Here is a 19,448-nt window from a genome sequence, read left to right on the forward strand (position 1 = left end):
CACAAAAATAGTATTAGTTGAAGAGCTTGTGGTGCACTAGGTAGCAACACCAATGGATAAGGAAAGGTAGTATGGGTTAGTTAGTGGTAATGATGGTGAAACAAGTGAGTAATTGGGTGTGCGGATAGATCCTTTAGTGTCGGATCCTTCGGTGTCTAAAACGGTGACTGGGTGATTACTAGACGTCCTAGAGAAGGAGTACTAACTAGATTCTAAGGCATGGTGTGACGGTAGGGATATAAGGGGGCATAGTAAGGCAATCAAAGATATGAGGATTACACTTCAAGCTAAGGCAGGAAAGGTTATAGTCCTATAGATTGCTAAGGCACCTAACTAACACATAAGGCACACATAATATGCAATCCTGGTTCTCTATAACAACCTGGCTCTGATACCACTCTGTCATACCCCCAAATAGGGCCGGGGTAATATGACTTCACAATATCACAACACAAGTATGTATAAACGAGAACGACTCTATATGAGACGTTTTTAATATAAACCAATGTATTAAAATAGCGGAAAGCACTAATTCATTACAATTGTATACTTTAATGTTCTAATGCAATAATATGATTGTATATATGCGGACTCCAAAAGTAGCAAAGTCCAAATAGCAAATAATCTTTAGCAATCTTCACCTGAGACAAAACATGCTTAAAGTGTCAATCAAAATGGTTGAGTGAACAACATAGGTTTAATAATTATAACAAGTTTTAGACCACAAGATTTAAATAAGCGGTTTAATCAGTTCGGTAGTAGTGCTGGTGTATATGATATCGATACTAACCATTAGTTACCCTAAACACATCACGTTCGTGTCGTTCATCATTATTATGTATCCATTGACCATCGGTCATCCGGATAGAGACGTCACCCTCAATAGCGCTATCACAATAACTAAGCTTGCCTTTATACGTAGCAATTAATGATATCATGGTAGGGATTAAGCATGAATCAAAACATGTTAGCAACAGTTTGAACTGATCAAAATAAAGTTTGAGTACTTGTGTCTAAGCGTAAAACAGTTTGAAAGCAAGCATGTGTCTCACCCCAAAGTTATAAAATAAGTATATAAAGATAGTTAAAAAGCGGGGCTATGAAGTTCACCTTAATAGCAGATAGATATTCCACGCAAGTTATATGATCGGAGTGTTGAACACGGAGATCTCAACCTAGAGATATCATGTTCGATTAGTTAATGTCTAATAGACATAAAGTTTGTTTATTAATATAGTAAACTATATTAACAGTGACCGTTTTTGAGAAAAATTATATTTATATAAGTGATAATATTATTAGTGTTATTAAGTGTTACTATATAGGTATGTGTATAGGTTATACTAATAATAGTATTATTAATTACTTTAATTATTCAACTATTATGTGAGTTATCATTATATGTTACGTATATAATTATATCTATGTTATACATACATATATACATTCTTTATTATTATCATCCACGTATATGTTCAATACTATATGATATATATATATATAGTAGGTGTATGTGTTACATATACAATGGTGTAAGATGGTACATATACATATACTTATTACTTTTATTATTATTTTTACTATACTTATATAACTTTCATAATGCACATTCATACATACATTCACACATACATATACATACTTATATTCACATACATATACACGTATGCATATATTTACATATACACACACACATATACATACAGTGTATACGTGCACGTATGCATGCATGCATGCACGTACACCATGATCATAACTATGTTACGAAACCACAATCATAACCTAATTCTTTTAATCACAATCTTTATAACTTAACATAAATTCATAGGTTTTTAACTTAATAACTAGTAGTCTTTCTAGCCAATATCAATTTATAATCTCTAACTATCTTTTCTAACTAATTAACCACCTTTCACATAAAATCATAACCATTATTATTATTACTAATCAACTTTAATTAACCTACTTAACCTTTTACAATATCATAAATCTTTTATCAACTTTAAACATACTTATTATTCATCCCTTAACACCACATAAAATCATAATCTTTTATCTTAATACATGTAATTATTATCTAAGAGGTTTAAGTGAGATTAACTAGAGTTTAAAGGGCTACCTTATGCAAGATTAGGAGTGGGATTGGTGATGGGTCTGGTTCGAAAACAGAAACAGAAGCAAGTAGGCTGCAGCAAAGCAAGATCACGAGCCAGACAAGGGTCTGTTTGGTTCAAATCACACACGACAGAAACCAGGAACACACAGCAGCAAGATTAGCAGCAATACTCGATCAAGATGAGGTTTCTTAGACTTCTTTGGGTCACGTACAGGAAGATAGAAAACAAACAACATATAATCAATCATCAAAAGGCTGATATTGATCGAATAAAACGGCAGGAACTAGAAGCAAACTTACTTGATTTCAGGATTGATTTCGTTGCACAGAACAGCAGAAAACCAGCAGGCTAATTGCAGCAGGTTTATGGGTTTTGGGGGTGGTTTAGTCGACTGAAAACTGCAGGTGGATGAGGGGTTAATTGGTCGACAGAATAACTGGAGGTGAGTGCAGATTAGCCGACAGAATTGTAGGTTAAATCAGTCGACTTGTATGCAGGTTTAATATTGACAGAAACTTGAGGGAAAGCAGGAAGATTTGTCGGCTGAATAAAGGGAATGCAGGATGTTATGATCGACTAGAAAGCAGGAGATTTTGTGGTGATTTAATCTGAAAATTCACGAGCCTTATATAGATAAATTGGGTTTCCTTAATGCACTCTAATTCTTGGGGGTTAAGTATACTAATTAGAGTTTAGCTAGGATTAATTATCTTAGGGCTCAAGCTTATGAATCTATTGTTAATCCCTACAGCCGATTTTATTAATATATTGTATTTCTTTTTTTTTATACGGCATTAGTTATTTATTTGTGTAATTTAATTTAATTTTTTTTATTATTATTAATATTAATATTAGGGTTACATTTATTTTAATTACATTTTATTTATTTATTTGCCCCTAACTTTTATTAATTTTTAATTAGTTCCAATTAGTTTGTAGTAATTTTTAAAGGTTATAAAATATCACTTTTTAATATTACATATAGTTTATGTTATTAATTTAGTATTAGAGTTAGGTTTTATTATTTATAAACCTTTAGGGTTAGAATTTTGATTACTAATTATTATTAGGTTTAGGGTTTCAGATTTATAATTACGAGCATTATTTATAATGCATTTTACACGTCTTGATAACAACCCTTATGATGAGACAAGAAAATGAAACCCTAATTAGTAAATTCAAAATGGAAAAATGAGGGTTGTTATAAACGACATCAATGTGCTTAATCAATCTGATTTATTTACCAACCTACTTCAAGATAACGCACCTGCGTGTAATTTTTCGGTTAGTGGATGTAATTTCACTAAAGGTTATTATTTAACCGATGGGATATATCCTGAATGGGCGACTTTGGTTAAGTATTTCAAAAGTCCACCTACCCCGGAATGTGAAAATTTTAAGTATTTCCAAGAAGCTTCCCGAAAAGATATTGAACGGGCCTTCGGTGTGCTTCAAGGTCATTGGTCAATAATTAAAAACCCATCCTGACAATTCTATGTTGAAAGAATCCGAAGAATTATGCACACTTGTGTTATATTACACAACATGATTGATGATATGTATCATGATCCGTCTCAAAAAGACACTAATTAGCAACATCCTGGCTAGGGTTTTTCCCCGGCATAGGCCTATCCCGGAAAAGGATGTCTTCCCGGCATCACCTCAGTAACCCGACCAGAAGGTTACTTATGCATGCACCCGAGAAGGACCACGTCGGACAATGGCTAGCCGGGAACGCCATCCAGCCCGGATAAACATACACGCTACCGACATCACCTAGTCGGATGCAGAGGCATTAAGAAGATAAGGATTATATCATCACAAATAAGCCTGTTGATAAACCGGTAACAATTTGCCCGGTCATGGTGAACACCGTGAAGAAACAATTAGAGTAATTACGAAGCAAAGCCCCTCCCGACTAATCAAGGCAGTCACCCGTAAGGACCTAGTAGGGGCCACCACACTGCCAGAACTACACAGCTTCCCGGTTTAATATTTTGACCCGGTACAAGGATAACATCCCAGGATAAGCACCTGTCTCGGAGCAAGTGCATTATCCCGGAACAGCCACTTCATCCCGGAGTGAGTGCACTATCCCGGAACGAGCACTTGATCCCAGAACAAACATACAAACAAGCTGTACGCCACGTCAGCCTATGAATCTAGGAAAGTCTGTTAGGATCAGATCGATTATTCCCATGAAAAGGACACGTGCCACGTCACCACTCGGGATTGACAAAGTTTGTTACAACCATGAAAGTGACAGGTGCCACATCATCATTCCCTCATAACATATATAAATACGTAAACAACATCATTTATTTCACAAAACAAGATGCATTAATGTTATTTTGCCCAAATTAATTACGATAGCATTTCTCCAGTCGTTTACACAATTCCGATAAATACTCCGATCGTCATCGGAATTAATCCTCACTTTTAGATATTAACCTATTCGATTCCAATCGAATAATTATTTTACGCCCTTAGAATCCAGATTTCAAATCAGGGTTTACACAATTATTGGAGTTAAAAAATTTGATCCACTCTTTTTCCCAAATCAAGCACTCAAACCCGAAATCTATTCATACCATACGATTTTGGTTTGATCAAATGGCGCCACCTAAAGGTACGAACAACACAGTGAAACCAAGTAGCGAAACGGAAAGTAAGAAAGGTGCGAGCGATGACGTCCAACCACCTTTGAACAAAGGAAGCTCGCCAACAGTGGAACCACCTCAACCTCAAAAGCAATCAATCGCTCACATTCACTCCGGTGAAGCGTTGGAAGACGAGATGAATGTCTCCGATGATGATGAGGACACACACGAGGGATCACCACCCGATGGGGAGAGGTTGAAGCTCGGAACCCTTAGTCTTAAAACCGGCAATTCGAGCGGTATCGGATCGTCTCACAATGACACCCACATGATCACAAAAATGATCTCAGCTGACGTTGAAAAACTCTTAATCAAAAAACTGAAGGCCATGCTGAACGACAACAACAGTCTAGCAGAGAGGCACCAATTGCAAACTCTTGATGTTTTGAAGACCAGCCCACTGTTAAACATCGTTGCGGGAAGCGAGGGTGTCACCAAGGCTGCCGCAAACGCATGGCTGACCGAGCTGCTTGTGCAGGCTGTGCCGCTGGCGTATAAACACTCCCTGTCACAACCCACCATCCAAGGAACTGCACTTGAGAATCTGTTCGCCCTAATTACCGGTAACAAAGCAAAGCGACCAGTTGAGATGTCGGCTACTAGCCAAAAGCTATGCAAACAGATCGTCAGCCGTATACTCCCTGCTAACATCGTCACACCGGTCACTTTGGGGGGTGTACAATGGCACTACTGACCTGGAGGATTTCCTGCAAATCTTTGAGGGTACAATGAAGACCCAACATTGGAGTGATGAGGTAGTGTGCCATCTCTTTCCGACTGTTCTACAGTCAACTGCCAGGGAATGGTTCGCCAAGCTATCACCAAATGGAATCACATGCTTCGCGGACTTGCGGAAAAAATTTCTCATGCAATATCAGAAACTCCGCCGACACACCTGTATTCTCACGAAATACCAACGTACCGGGGGGAGAAAATTGAAAGCTTCATCACAAGGTATATGCTGGAGTGTCAAAAAATCCCAGGACACCCGAAAACACAGCAGATTTTCGGATTCATAACATGCCTGGAAAAAGATGCACACCCATCGCTCGTCTCTGAACTCTGATGGAATATCCCGGGTACATTTGCATATGTCGTGATAGTAGCAAGGCAATACCAACACTCTAGAAGGGAAAGGCAAGCCGGGTATCACTGGAACGAAAAGAAAAGAGAAGAGGAAAGGAGAAGCGACAGCAGGCACCGTCACGACAGCAGCAGACGTAGTGAAAGCCATCACAAAAGCCACAACAGCCACGAAAAAAGCCATGACAGCCATAGGCATGATAAAAGAAGCCGAAGACCATACGATAAGGGGTCCCTAATTGACAGCCTTTCCAAAACTCCAAGGGAGATATTGTTAACGGATCCAGTGAAGGCAAAGTTTACCCCTCCGGCACCATTAGAAAAGCGGGATGGTTAAAAGTCAGACAAGTACTGTGAATTCCATGAAGATAACGGTCATGACACCGATGAATGCAAAGCGTTAATAGGTGAAATCATTGAAAAATCAAGGCAGGTGAACTTAATCACTCGTTGTCAGGTTGGATGTTCAAAAAGGTTGACCCCAACAAAACATTCAGTTGGTAAAAGGAAGATGGCAAGAAGCGTGAGAAGGCAAAAGATAAAGTGGTCATTAACATGATTAACATCGAGAAATACAAGTTCGTTCCGCAAAGCTCCTAGAAAGATGCTACCATCACATTCACGGGATTACCGGCACGATACTCTAGGGATGAACCGGTAGTAATTATCGACCTAATAGATGGCTTTCCTATCAGTGAAATGTACACCGACATGGGAAGTGAAGTTGAAGTCTTGTACGCCCATTGCCTTTCCCAGCTCCCAAAGTGTGTCAGAAGAAAAATGAGACAATCCAACACTATCATTTCTGGGTTCACGGGTTCCACTGAAGAACCCATAGGTAAACTCAAGGCAACGGTCACGGTGGGTACTCAACCCTACCTCCGTAGTGAAGTAATTGACTTTTATATCGTCAAATCTGTGACTTCCACAAATATGATACGGGGAAGATAGTTCTTCAGGAAGTTCAGTGCAATAGCATCTACCACTCATGGTATACTCAAACTCCCAACCCGGCGAGACGTGGCAACGGTCCAATCCACCCGACACCCTTTCCCCGGGAATGAGTGCACTCGAGATAGGCGATGTGCCAAATCATGGAAGACACCACACGTCCTGGAAGAAAAACGTGTATCTGTTCTTAAAAGGCTAACTTACTTCTCCCCACCAGTACACTTCATTAGCAAAAATCCAGTCATTGTCAATGAGGCAGAGAAGGCAGTTGCCGGCTGATGTCGCCAGTCCGGATGGGAGAAATCATTTAATGATGTGTACGAGAAGGCTGAACCCTTCAATCCGGTACCCATATGTTCCATGACTGAAAGCTGTGAGAGCTTCAACGGGGAGAAGACAACGGTTGAAGGAAACAAAAGTGTCTAGATGTGACAACTGAGATTTATATAGATACTGTGATTGAAACTGATCACTTCAACTCATGGTTATTTTGATGTTTATGTCTTTTTCTTTTAATAAAGAATCTATGTATTTTTTTTCCTTTTTAGGAATGAATAAAAGAATTTTACCGTTTACAATAACTTAGTCATTATGTTATTTACAATGATGTTTACATAATAATAACCGGCTAGCGGCAGACGGATTCCGGCATCCACATAAGTCCCAGGCAAGTTATTTTGTACCCCCTTAAAAGGTGATTGTGTAGCCCTCTTCGGTACAAGTTTATACTGATAAACGGCCAATGAGTAGATGGCATAAACACACGTGACTGCACGATGTACACGTCAAAACTAATACACATGTAGTCTAGACCTACATATGAAGATACGAACTAGTTCGATTGAAGAAAATTCATCACAAAATACTTGAAAATACAATTCATTAATTACATTCGGATTCAATTACAAGTTCCATCAAAAATATAGTGTACAGTGCAAGCAAACTAAAATTTAAAATCCAAGAGTTGCTGTACGGTTGTACCCTCGCTAGCATAAACATCCTCAAAGCTGCCAAAGCGAATCTCTGCCAAGGCCTGTTGAGTAGCCTGGAGCTCCTATACGTTAGCCAGGTTCACCTTCTAGGCAATATTCGGGTGCAAGGAGACGGACCCCCCGGTATGATGCTTTTGCATCAAACTTACAGCCCGGGTAAAGTTGACTGCCCCAAAACTATTCAGATAAACCTCAAAAGGGGCCTTCACGGTGGAGGAGTTGATAGTCCTTTTCAAAATCGAAGGAAGACCACCCGCGACGTCCCGCTAACCCGATAACATCCTTAACCATATTTATTATTATCGTTATTTCACATATCATTAACGAATCATAATCATCATCATGCTACATCGTCATATTATTTCGTGTATCATTATATTTAATTCGTTATTCGTTATCATCATCTTCATGATCACTATCAACGTGATCATAATCAAAATCAACACTCGTCATCATCATCAAAGTTTTTAATGGATTCCACCATTATCATTCGCCCACTTCATAATCCAAACACCATAACATTATCTCCAATCGGTTTTACTATTTTTATCATCATGTTTATCATTCCATGACATCATCCAGCTTAACCGAAATACAAAATTCGGATCACAGCCCAACCCAATCAGAAAATCAAAGTTTAAATCTTGGCCCAAAACATTTACTCTTGGTCCGTATAAATAGAAAATAAGGAGGCATCAAAAGTTCATGGCCCAACAATACATATAGGTACACGGCCCAAAATAGAAGTCCAGTTTAAAGGGAGCCCATTATTGGTCCGATCCAACAATGATTTTGGTCGAGTAATATTCGCACGGTATTAGGAGCAAAAAGTTATTATTACACAGACCTCATTATTTTATACCTTTAATAAAATAATCAAGTGAAGTTATCTCTGATTAGTGATTGTCGGCCATAAAAATGAAAAGAAGTCGTCCTCCAAAAAGCAGCAGACACAGCAAGTTGATTCGATCATATCAAACAACAGCAAGATGATTGTTCATCAAACACGAAAAGTAGACAGCAGGTAGGGTGATGTATTTGAATCGATCAGAAAAACAAAAAAAATACAATAACAGATGGCAGAAGCCTTCGTACTCCAGTTTGTAATTCGATGTATTTTTTTTTAGTTGCAGGTCAAACAGAATTAAAAGAAGAAGCTATTAGGAGGAAGCAATAACACAGTCGTAATATGTGATGATGTCTTGTTTGTTGTTTGATGAAGATCGATGGTGATTTGGTTTTCTTTAAACCATAGCTAGAACAAGTGAAGATGGTGGTTAATTGGTTCGTCAAACATAAATATCGGGCATGGTGGTGAAGGTTATGGTTCAAGCAACAACGAGAAGGTGGTGGCTCATGGTTGTTCTGGGTTGATTATAATCGAGCAGGAGAACGAAAATGTGGTTTTAAGATGGTGAGGGTTCACGAGAAAGAAAACCAAAGATATGATGGTCTCGGCTTTAGATGATAGAGACGGGTGTATATGGTTGGAGGTGGTGGTAACCGTTGGTGTTTACAGTGTTTTTATGATGGTTGTTAGTCGAACAAGGAATAATAGAAGCAGTATTACAGCCGCAGATAGCTGCAATTGCAGATGGTTTTGTTCATGGTTTTGTGATGGGTTGATTTGTTTTGTTGGTGGTCTCGGTTAACCAAAATCAAATGATGATCGAATTTTAGAGAGATCAAAGGTGATGGTTAAGCTCACGATGATGATTAAGGGTGGTTTGGAGAAGGTGCCAAGTAGGGTGATGGAGGTGATGTTTGTTTTGGTTTCAACAGAATCAACAAAACATAAATAGAAAGAAAGAATGAAGAAAATATAGTAATGGATTTTTGTGATGGTGGTTTGATCTCTTGTTCCTTCCACAATCGTTATTTTCAGACTGCGAGTGAGGACGTTTTCCATGACTATTTATTTGCCCAGCCATGTAAAACAATATAATCCATTGATTAGATTGTAAAGAGAAGTGTTCGAATTATAAGGTGAAATTAATACAGAGAGAGTTGAGAGAGTTGATAAATGATGGTATTAAAAGAGATAGTGATCAAGTGGGATTGTGGTGTTTGTAATTTAAACAGAACCAGACAACCATTATTTGGAAATAGATGTTTCAATTATGCATACCTATAACATGTATATATATATATATATATATATATATATATATATATATATATATATATATATATATATATATATAAACTTTCCAGATTGTAAAGTAATCGTAATTAGTGAATTAATATTATTATTATTATGTTAGTGCATGTAACATATTAGGACACAGTGAAGCAGCCAGCTTCTTGTTTGATTCTACTGACACCTTTAATACCAAGTGGTATATCGTGTCCATTGCTAAACAGTTAGTATACAAAATTGTTCCTATGAATCCCAAATTTTTAACTTAAGTATAATTAATTATTTTAATCATTAACTGTTTGAAACCTAATCAAAAAGGTTCGTCAATTACCTATTTTTAGTTCCAACTTACCTGTACGTAGTATTAAAATTCAACTCGACAAAGTAAAAATATTTTTCTAGCAAGACTATAATTTACGTAACCTATTAATGAACCTACATTTATTTTTAAATCCTCCAATGTTTGTATTTAAACTTGTCTAATAACAATCTAACGACAAATGAGTGTTAATATCGTTTTCTAAGTAAATTTGAAATCATATACATTCAATATATATAAACACGTTCTAAATAACACGTTTTATTTTATCGTACGTTATTTATATATTTAATTCAAACAATTAATATTTCAACTTATCATATATATATATTTACATATATTTATATTTATATACATATCTATTTACAAATAGTTGTTCGTGAATCTTCGGAAATGGTCAAGGTCAAATGATTTCCTGAAATAGTTCAAAAATTTTGAGATTCAATTACGTAGATTTTGCTTATCCTGTCGAAATCATAAAAATAAGTTTAAATTTAGTCGGAAATTTTCGAGTCGTCACAGTACCTACCCGTTAAAGAAATTTCGTCCCGAAATTTGAATGTGGTCATCATGGCCAACATTAAAAATGTTTTCAGGACGAATATGAGCTGATAAATAGAGTTCTATCATTATTGAGTAAATGGATAATACAATTCGATTACTTGAAGAGTATAAGTGAAGCTATCACAAAAGTGTGGAAATGAGTAAATGAAGATTTGTCATACCTTTTGACGTAGATAGGATCGATTTCCAAAGTTCAAGAGATTTGGAAAAATCTTTGTAATAGGATTTGATTCTTTGGTAATTAAGGAAATAGGATCTTCTTTGGTTAAATTCGATAATCTGTTTAGATTGCTCTGTTGGATATTTCACTATAAATCCTCCCTCTTCATTTCCTTTATATTTTGGAGTTCCATGCTTTTGCTTTCTCTTCCCGACTTTAAGTTAAGCGAATAATGGTCCAGAATTTGTAGGTATGAAGTTTCGCATGAACATGACTAATGTTCTAAGAAAGAAATGGTAATAGCACAATCTGACTTGTCAAATTACCATAATTCAAGAGAAAAGATAGGACTATCAAGAAAATATGTTCTTGATATGTTTATAGATTAGATAAAATGTAAGAGTCGTGTAACATGGCACATGATGACGTTATAATCTGTGAATCATCACGTTCCATTAGAAACTCAACATGACTTACTGTAATATAATCACGTTGATCAAGTGTCATTATATTATACTAACCCATGCTTCAATTCCCAACACTACTTCAAAAACATTAATATTTTGAATTTGAATTTTTTAGAATTTGGAAACTAAAACAGTTTCCTTTCTGATGTAACACTGATATCGTGAAGAGATAAATGATTTCAGATAAGAATAGTTATGAAAATATTTTCAGAAATACTGAGGATATTTATAATGAAAGATACGATGATACCTTAGAATTTCTAATATCGAGAGATGATGAATAAGATTTGTCCATAAAGGTTGAGAATCGGGAGCAAGGTATTCGTTAATGACTTCAGCAAATACTGAATCATTTGGATTCTTTGAAGGGAGATTTAGCCTCTGTGATTTGTCCACGACCACCTTCATGGTTTGCTCAATCCATTTTCCAGTTTCAACATTTCTGAGTTTTGCCAAAAATACTATTCTTTATCATCAAACTTTTGACAGTTACGGTTGTTTACAGTTTCTGCTGCTTAATTCAGCTTTTTCAACATTCAGATTATTGATTCGTAGACTGGGTGCTTTTCAGAATTTCAGAATGGAAGATCATAATTCTAAGAGATAAATATTATATGTTTACATATAACTGTTGATGTAGAAATGTTGCGAAATTCAAACTATTGATTGCTGATTCTCAGTAATTGGTATGACAATTCTCGTTACACTATGCGGATGAGTATATGATAGAGTTTTAATGAACAAATATAATGGTTCTTTGGAGAGACTTAAGCTAATGAGTAATGAAGTTGCTGGTAATTTTACTGCTAATGTGGTGGAATATAAACGGTTCCCTGGTAATGATGACGAAAGACAACTTATATATTAATAATGTTATAATAAGGCTAATCCGAATGAAAGTCGAAATTGATTTGCTGGAGCTGTGACAAAATTGACTAATTTGGAGAGGGATTGCAAAGTTATTTTCGGTAATAACAACGCCAAAGGAGCTAGCATAGATACGTGTTAAATGTTTACTCAGGTTCTGAGTGTTTTTCAGGTGCATAACTATATGCATAAATCTTTTCTTTCGTAGATGAAGTGCGGTTGGTTCATCCTCTCGATTGAGGTGTTTTCAAGAATCATGAAAGGTTTGAATGCAAATTGTAATCGTCAAGATACAAATGAGGTTTAAGATGAAATCAAGTGGCAATTTTGAAGAAATATTTAGTTTCATATGTTATAATCAATATTTTAATTCATTTTAATTGTCCAATGTTGGTAGTCCACAGTTAGTAGTTCATAATTAGTAATACAACAATTAATATATAGTTTAATATATAATATTCGAATTAATTAATACGTGTCGTGACCCATTGTATACATGTCTCAGACTCGATCACAACTCAAAGTATATATATTATTTTGGAATCAACCTCAACCCTGTATAGCTAACTCGAATTACCGCATATAGAGTGTCTATGGTTATTCCAAATAATATATATATATATAACGTCGATATGATATGTCAAAACATTGTATATGTGTCCCGACGATATTTAAAGTGCGTAAAATAAATAATAGAAATTAAATGATGATAAATAAAATTGCGAGAATTAAAATTGCGATAAATAAATTGCGATAATTAAATTGCGATAATTAAAGTGCGATACTTAAAATGTAATAAGGAATTAACAGTTAGCTAGGAACAGTTAGCTAGGATTTTGTTAGCGTGAATTCTTAACAAAATTTCTCATAGTTAATTTGTTTATTTCTAAAAAATTTTATTTTGTCCAATGTTTTCTTCATTATGCCATTTGTTGGATTCTGATAGGTCAAAATTCAAATATGAAGTTGAATGAAAATGGTTATTCTGTGGTAAACGGATTCGTATATCTTGTGGATGTAAGTAGGATAGTAAATGACTGTTGAATCAGATTCGAAGAATGTACAGTGTAACTTATTAATGTGAAATCTAAATATCCCTCGGGTATTACCTACCCGTTAAAATATTTTCATCATTAACAGTTTGTACAAAAAAAATTTTTAATTACAATCTTTATGAAAACATATATACATATATATTTTCTTCAGATGTAATCATGGATTTAATGAGTTAATATGATATTAAACTCATTTGGTTTTCGGTTGGAATTAGAATGAATAATCTCTAAAACCTTAGAGATTACATAATCGCCGCCTAATATTTCTTCAATGAAGTTATAAATCAATACTTCATCGTTGATTTTTATTAGTACTCCCTGGTATCTATGGTGCGTACGACGTTGATTCTCGTGGGACAGATTGTGAGGTTGAGGTTTGTGGTGTGGATGTGCTTATTGGTGGTATTAATGTTGATGTTGGTGATGCTGCTGGTGCTTGTAAGTTGTGCATCGTACTCTCCAAAGCTACGACCCGAGAACGAATTTCATTGAATTCTTCTATTACTCCGGGATGGTTGACGGTTGGAACGAGCAGGCGAATAAGGTTTCAAATTTAAGATAGTATATAATCATGGTGAGATATTCGAGAAATGATGGTGAAAATGGTGTTTCGGACTGGTTTGCAGTAAGTGCTTCAGATTCTTCGCCAAGAATGCAGGTTGGTGGGTGGAAAGGATCGCCTTCTTCTCGTCTCCATTGATTAAGTCGACTACGAGCCCATCCCTAATTCATTCAGAATTGAAGATGACAATCCATTCGGGTTACACTGCTTTTGGTGCTCAGGTGAATATCCATATCGGAATAACTGTCGGAATAACTATCGGAATAGTTATCGAAATTCGAGGGACTTGAACTGGTTGAGGGATCCATCTCGTACGATCAGGGAATTGATTTTTGATATAAAATAGATTATAAGATTTAGATTAATATTCTTAAATACATATTTTCATATGTATATAATACCAAAATCTCATACGTTACGGAGGATTCTTCGGAAGCTGTCAGGCAAAGTTTACGGTAATAGATACGCTAAGATATGAATTTGCCTATACACTATCGATGCCGTAAGTGCAGTATGATGTGTCTAGACTTAAAAAAATGATAAGCAAGTAATTTTCGACAAGAATTGATAAGCAAAACTTTTGACATGCAGACACGGTCGAAGTCCAGACTCACTAATGCATCTTAACAACTATCAGTTAGACACACTAACGCAAGACCTGGTTCACTAAGACCACGGCTCTGATACCACCTGTAGAGACCCTGTAGTGACCCGAACTTTTCCATGTTTATATATATATAATGAAATTGGTATTTACATGATTAAGTGTTTCCAACATGTTAAGCAATCAAACTTGTTAAGACTTGATTAATTGAAATAGGTTTCATATAGACAATTGACCACCCAAGTTGACCGGTGATTCACGAATGTTAAAACTTGTAAAATGAAATGTCCCGTTCATATTGATTATAAACGTTCCATATTAATTGATTTCGTCGTGAGGTTTTGACCTCTATCTGAGACGTTTTTCAAAGACTGCATTCATTTTTTAAAACAACCATAACCTTTATTTTATCGATAAAGGTTTAAAAAGCATTACGTAGATTATCAAGTAATGATAATCTAAAATATACTTTTTACACACGACCATTACATAATGATTTACAATAAGAATATATTACATCAAAAATAAGTTTCTTGAATGCAATTTTTACATAATATCATACAAGCATGGACTCCAAATCTTGTCCTTATTTTAGTATGCAACAGCGGAAGCTCTTAATAATCACCTGAGAATAAACATGCTTAAAACGTCAACAAAAATGTTGGTGAGTTATAGGTTTAACCTATATATTATCAAATCATAATAATAGACCACAAGATTTCATATTTCAATATACATCCCATACATAGAGATAAAAATCATTCATATGGTGAACAACTGGTAACCGATATTAAAAAGATGCATATAAGAATATCCCCTATCATTCCGAGAAATCCTTCGAACATGATAAAAATGAATTCGAAGTACTAAAGCATCTGGTACTTTGGATGGGGTTCGTTAGGCCCAATAGATCTATCTTTAGGATTCGTGTTAATTAGTAGATTGGTTTACTAATTCTTAGGCTACCAAGCAAAAGGGGCATATTCGGCTTCGATCATTCACCCATATAATGTAGTTTCATTTACTTGTGTCTATTTCGTAAAACATTTATAAAACTGCATGTATTCTCATCCCAAAATATTAGATTTTAAAAGTGGGACTATAACTCCCTTTCACAGATTTTTACTTCGTCGGGAAGTAACACTTGGCCACTGGTCGATTCACGAACCTATAACAAATACGTACATATATATCAAAGTATGTTCAAAATATATTTACAACACTTTTAATACATTTTGATGTTTTAAGTTTATTAAGTCAGCTGTCCTCGTTAGTAACCTACAACTAGTTGTCGATAGTTAGATGTACAGAAATAAATTGATATATATTATCTTGAATCAATCCATGACCCAGTGTATATACGTCTCAGGCTAGATCACAACTCAAAGTATATATATTTTTGGAATCAACCTCAACCCTGTATAGCTAACTCTAACATTACTGCATATAAAGTGTCTATGGTTGTTTCAAATAATATATATAGATGGGTCGATATGATATGTCAAAACATTTGCATACGTGTCTATGGTATCCCAAGATTACATAATATATTAGAATACATGTATAATACAATATAAGTTAGCTAGGATATGATTAATATAAATTTGTTACAATATTTCCCGTAGCTACAACAATCAAAAAATATCCAATCTTATTTTACCCATAACTTCTTCGTTTTAAATCCGTTTTGAGTGAATCAAATTGCTATGGTTTCATATTGAACTATATTTTATGAATTTAAACAGAAAAAGTATAGGTTTATTTATGGAAATATAAGTTACAAGTCGTTTTGTAAGAGGTAGTCATTTCAGTCGAAAGAACGACGTCTTGATGACCATTTTGAAAAACATACTTCCACTTTGAGTTTAACCATGATTTTTGGATATAGTTTCATGTTCATAAGAAAAATCATTTTCCCAGAAGAACAACTTTTAAATTAAAGTTTATCATAGTTTTTAATTATCAAACCCAAAACAGCCCGCGGTGTTACTACGACGGCGTATGTAAGGTTTTACGGTGTTTTTCGTGTTTCCAGGTTTTAAATCATTAAGTTAGCATATCATATAGATATTGAACATGTGTTTAGTTGATTTTAAAAGTCAAGTTAGAAGGATTAACTTTTGTTTGCGAACAAGTTTAGAATTAACTAAACTATGTTCTAGTGATTTCAAGTTTAAACCTTCGAATAAGGTAGTTTTATATATAAGAATCGAATGATGTTATGAACATCATTACTACCTCAGGTTTTGTGGATAAACCTACTGGAAATGAAAAAAATAGATCTAGCTTCAAAGGATCCTTGGATGGCTTGAAAGTTCTTGAAGCAGAATCATGACACGAAAACAAGTTCAAGTAAGATTTACACTCGAAATAAGATTGTTATAGTTATAGAAATTGAATCAAAGTTTGAATATGAGAATTACCTTGTATTATAAAGATATCTTACTGTAAATAAGAAAGATTTCTTGAGGTTGGATGATCACTTTACAAGATTGGAAGTAAACTAGCAAACTTGGAAGTATTCTTGATTTTATGAAACTAGAACTTATAGAATTTATGAAGAACACTTAGAACTTGAAGATAGAACTTGAGAGAGATCAATTAGATGAATAAAATTGAAGAATGAAAGTGTTTGTAGGTGTTTTTGGTCGTTGGTATATGGATTAGATATAAAGGATATGTAATTTTGTTTACATGTAAATAAGTCATGAATGATTACTAATATTTTTGTAATTTTATGAGATATTTCATGCTAGTTTCCAAATGATGGTTCCCACATGTGTTAGGTAACTCACATAGGCTGCTAAGAGTTGATTATTGGAGTGTATATACCAATAGTACATACATCTAAAAGCTGTGTATTGTACGAGTACGAATACGGGTGCATACGAGTAGAATTGTTGGTGAAACTGAACGAGGATGTAATTGTAAGAATTTTTGTTAAGTAGAAGTATTTTAATAAGTGTCTTGAAGTCTTTAAAAAGTGTATGAATACATATTAAAACACTACATGTATATACATTTTAACTGAGTCGTTAAGTCATCGTTAGTCGTTACATGTAAATGTTGATTTGAAACCTTTAAGTTAACGATCTTGTTAAATGTTGTTAACCCAATGTTTATTATATCTAATGAGATGTTAAATTATTATATTATCATGATATTATTATATATTAATATATCTTAATATGATATATATGTACATTTAAATGTAGTTACAACGATAATCGTTATATATATCGTTTCGAGTTTCTTAATTCAATAAACTCAATTTTATGTATATAACTCATTGTTAAAATACTTAATGAGATACTTACTTATCATAATATCATGTTAATTATATATATAATCATATATATGTCATCATATAGTTTTTACAAGTTTTAACGTTCGTGAATCACCGGTCAACTTGGGTGGTCAATTGTCTATATGAAACCTATTTCAGTTAATCAAGTCTTAACAAGTTTGAATGCTTAACATGTTGGAAACACTTAATCATGTAAATATCAATTTCATTTAATATATATAAACATGGAAAAGTTCGGGTCACTACAGTACCTACCCGTTAAATAAATTTCGTCCCGAAATTTTAAGCAGTTGGAGGTGTTGACGTATCTTCTGGAAATAAGCGCGGGTATTTCTTCTTCATCTGATCTTCTCGTTCTTAGGTGAACTTGGGTCCTCTACGGGCATTCCATCGAACCTTAACAATTGGTAACTTGTTTTGCTTAAGTCTTTTAACCTCACGATCCATTATTTTGACGGGTTCTTCAATAAATTGAAGTTTTTTGTTGATTTGGATTTCGTCTAACGGAATAGTGAGATCTTATTTAGCAAAACACTTCTTCAGATTCGAGACATGAAAAGTGTTTTGTACAGCTGCAAGTTGTTGAGGTAACTCCAGTTGGTAAGCTACTAGTCTGACACGATCTATAATCTTGAATGTTCCAATGTACCTTGGATTTAGTTTCCCCAGTTTACCAAATCGAACAACACCTTTCCAAGGTGAAACCTTAAGCATGACCATCTCTCCATTCTCAAATTCTATATCTTTTCTTTTACTGTCCGCATAGCTCTTTTGTCGACTCTGGGCAGTTTTCAATCGTTGTTGAATTTGGATGATTTTCTCTGTAGTTTCTTAGATTATCTTCGGACACATAATCTGTCTATCCCCCAATTCATTCCAACATATTGGAGATCTGCACTTTCTACCATAAAGTGCTTCGAACGGTGCCATTTCGATACTCGAGTGGTAACTGTTGTTGTAGGAAAATTCTGCTAATGGTAGATGTCGATCCCAACCGTTTCCAAAATCAATAACACATGCTCGTAGCATGTCTTCAAGAGTTTGTACCGTCCTTTCGCTCTGCCCATCGGTTTATGGATGATAGGCAGTACTCATGTCTAGACGAGTTCCCAATGCTTGTTGTAATGTCAGCCAAAACCTTGAAACAAATCTGCCATCCCTATCAGAGAATATAGAGACTGGTATTCCATGTCTGGAGACAACTTCCTTCAAGTATAATCTCGCCAACTTCTCCATTTTATCATCTTCTCTCATTGGCAGAAAGTGTGCTGACTTGGTGAGACGATCGACTATTACCCAAATAGTATCATAACCACTTGCAGTCCTTGGCAATTTAGTAATGAAATCCATGGTAATGTTTTCCCATTTCCATTCTGAGATTTCAGGTTGTTGGAGTAGACCTGATGGTTTCTGATGTTCAGCTTTGACCTTTGAACACGTCAAACATTCTCCTACATATTTAGCAATATCGGCTTTCATAACCGGCCACCAAAAGTGCTTCTTGAGATCTTTGTACTTTTTTCCTGCTCCGGGATGTATTGAGTATCTGGTTTTATGTGCTTCCTTAAGTACCATTTCTCTCACATCTCCAAACTTTGGT

Source organism: Rutidosis leptorrhynchoides, chromosome 7 (assembly GCF_046630445.1).
Source record: "Rutidosis leptorrhynchoides isolate AG116_Rl617_1_P2 chromosome 7, CSIRO_AGI_Rlap_v1, whole genome shotgun sequence".
NCBI lineage: Eukaryota > Viridiplantae > Streptophyta > Magnoliopsida > Asterales > Asteraceae > Rutidosis > Rutidosis leptorrhynchoides.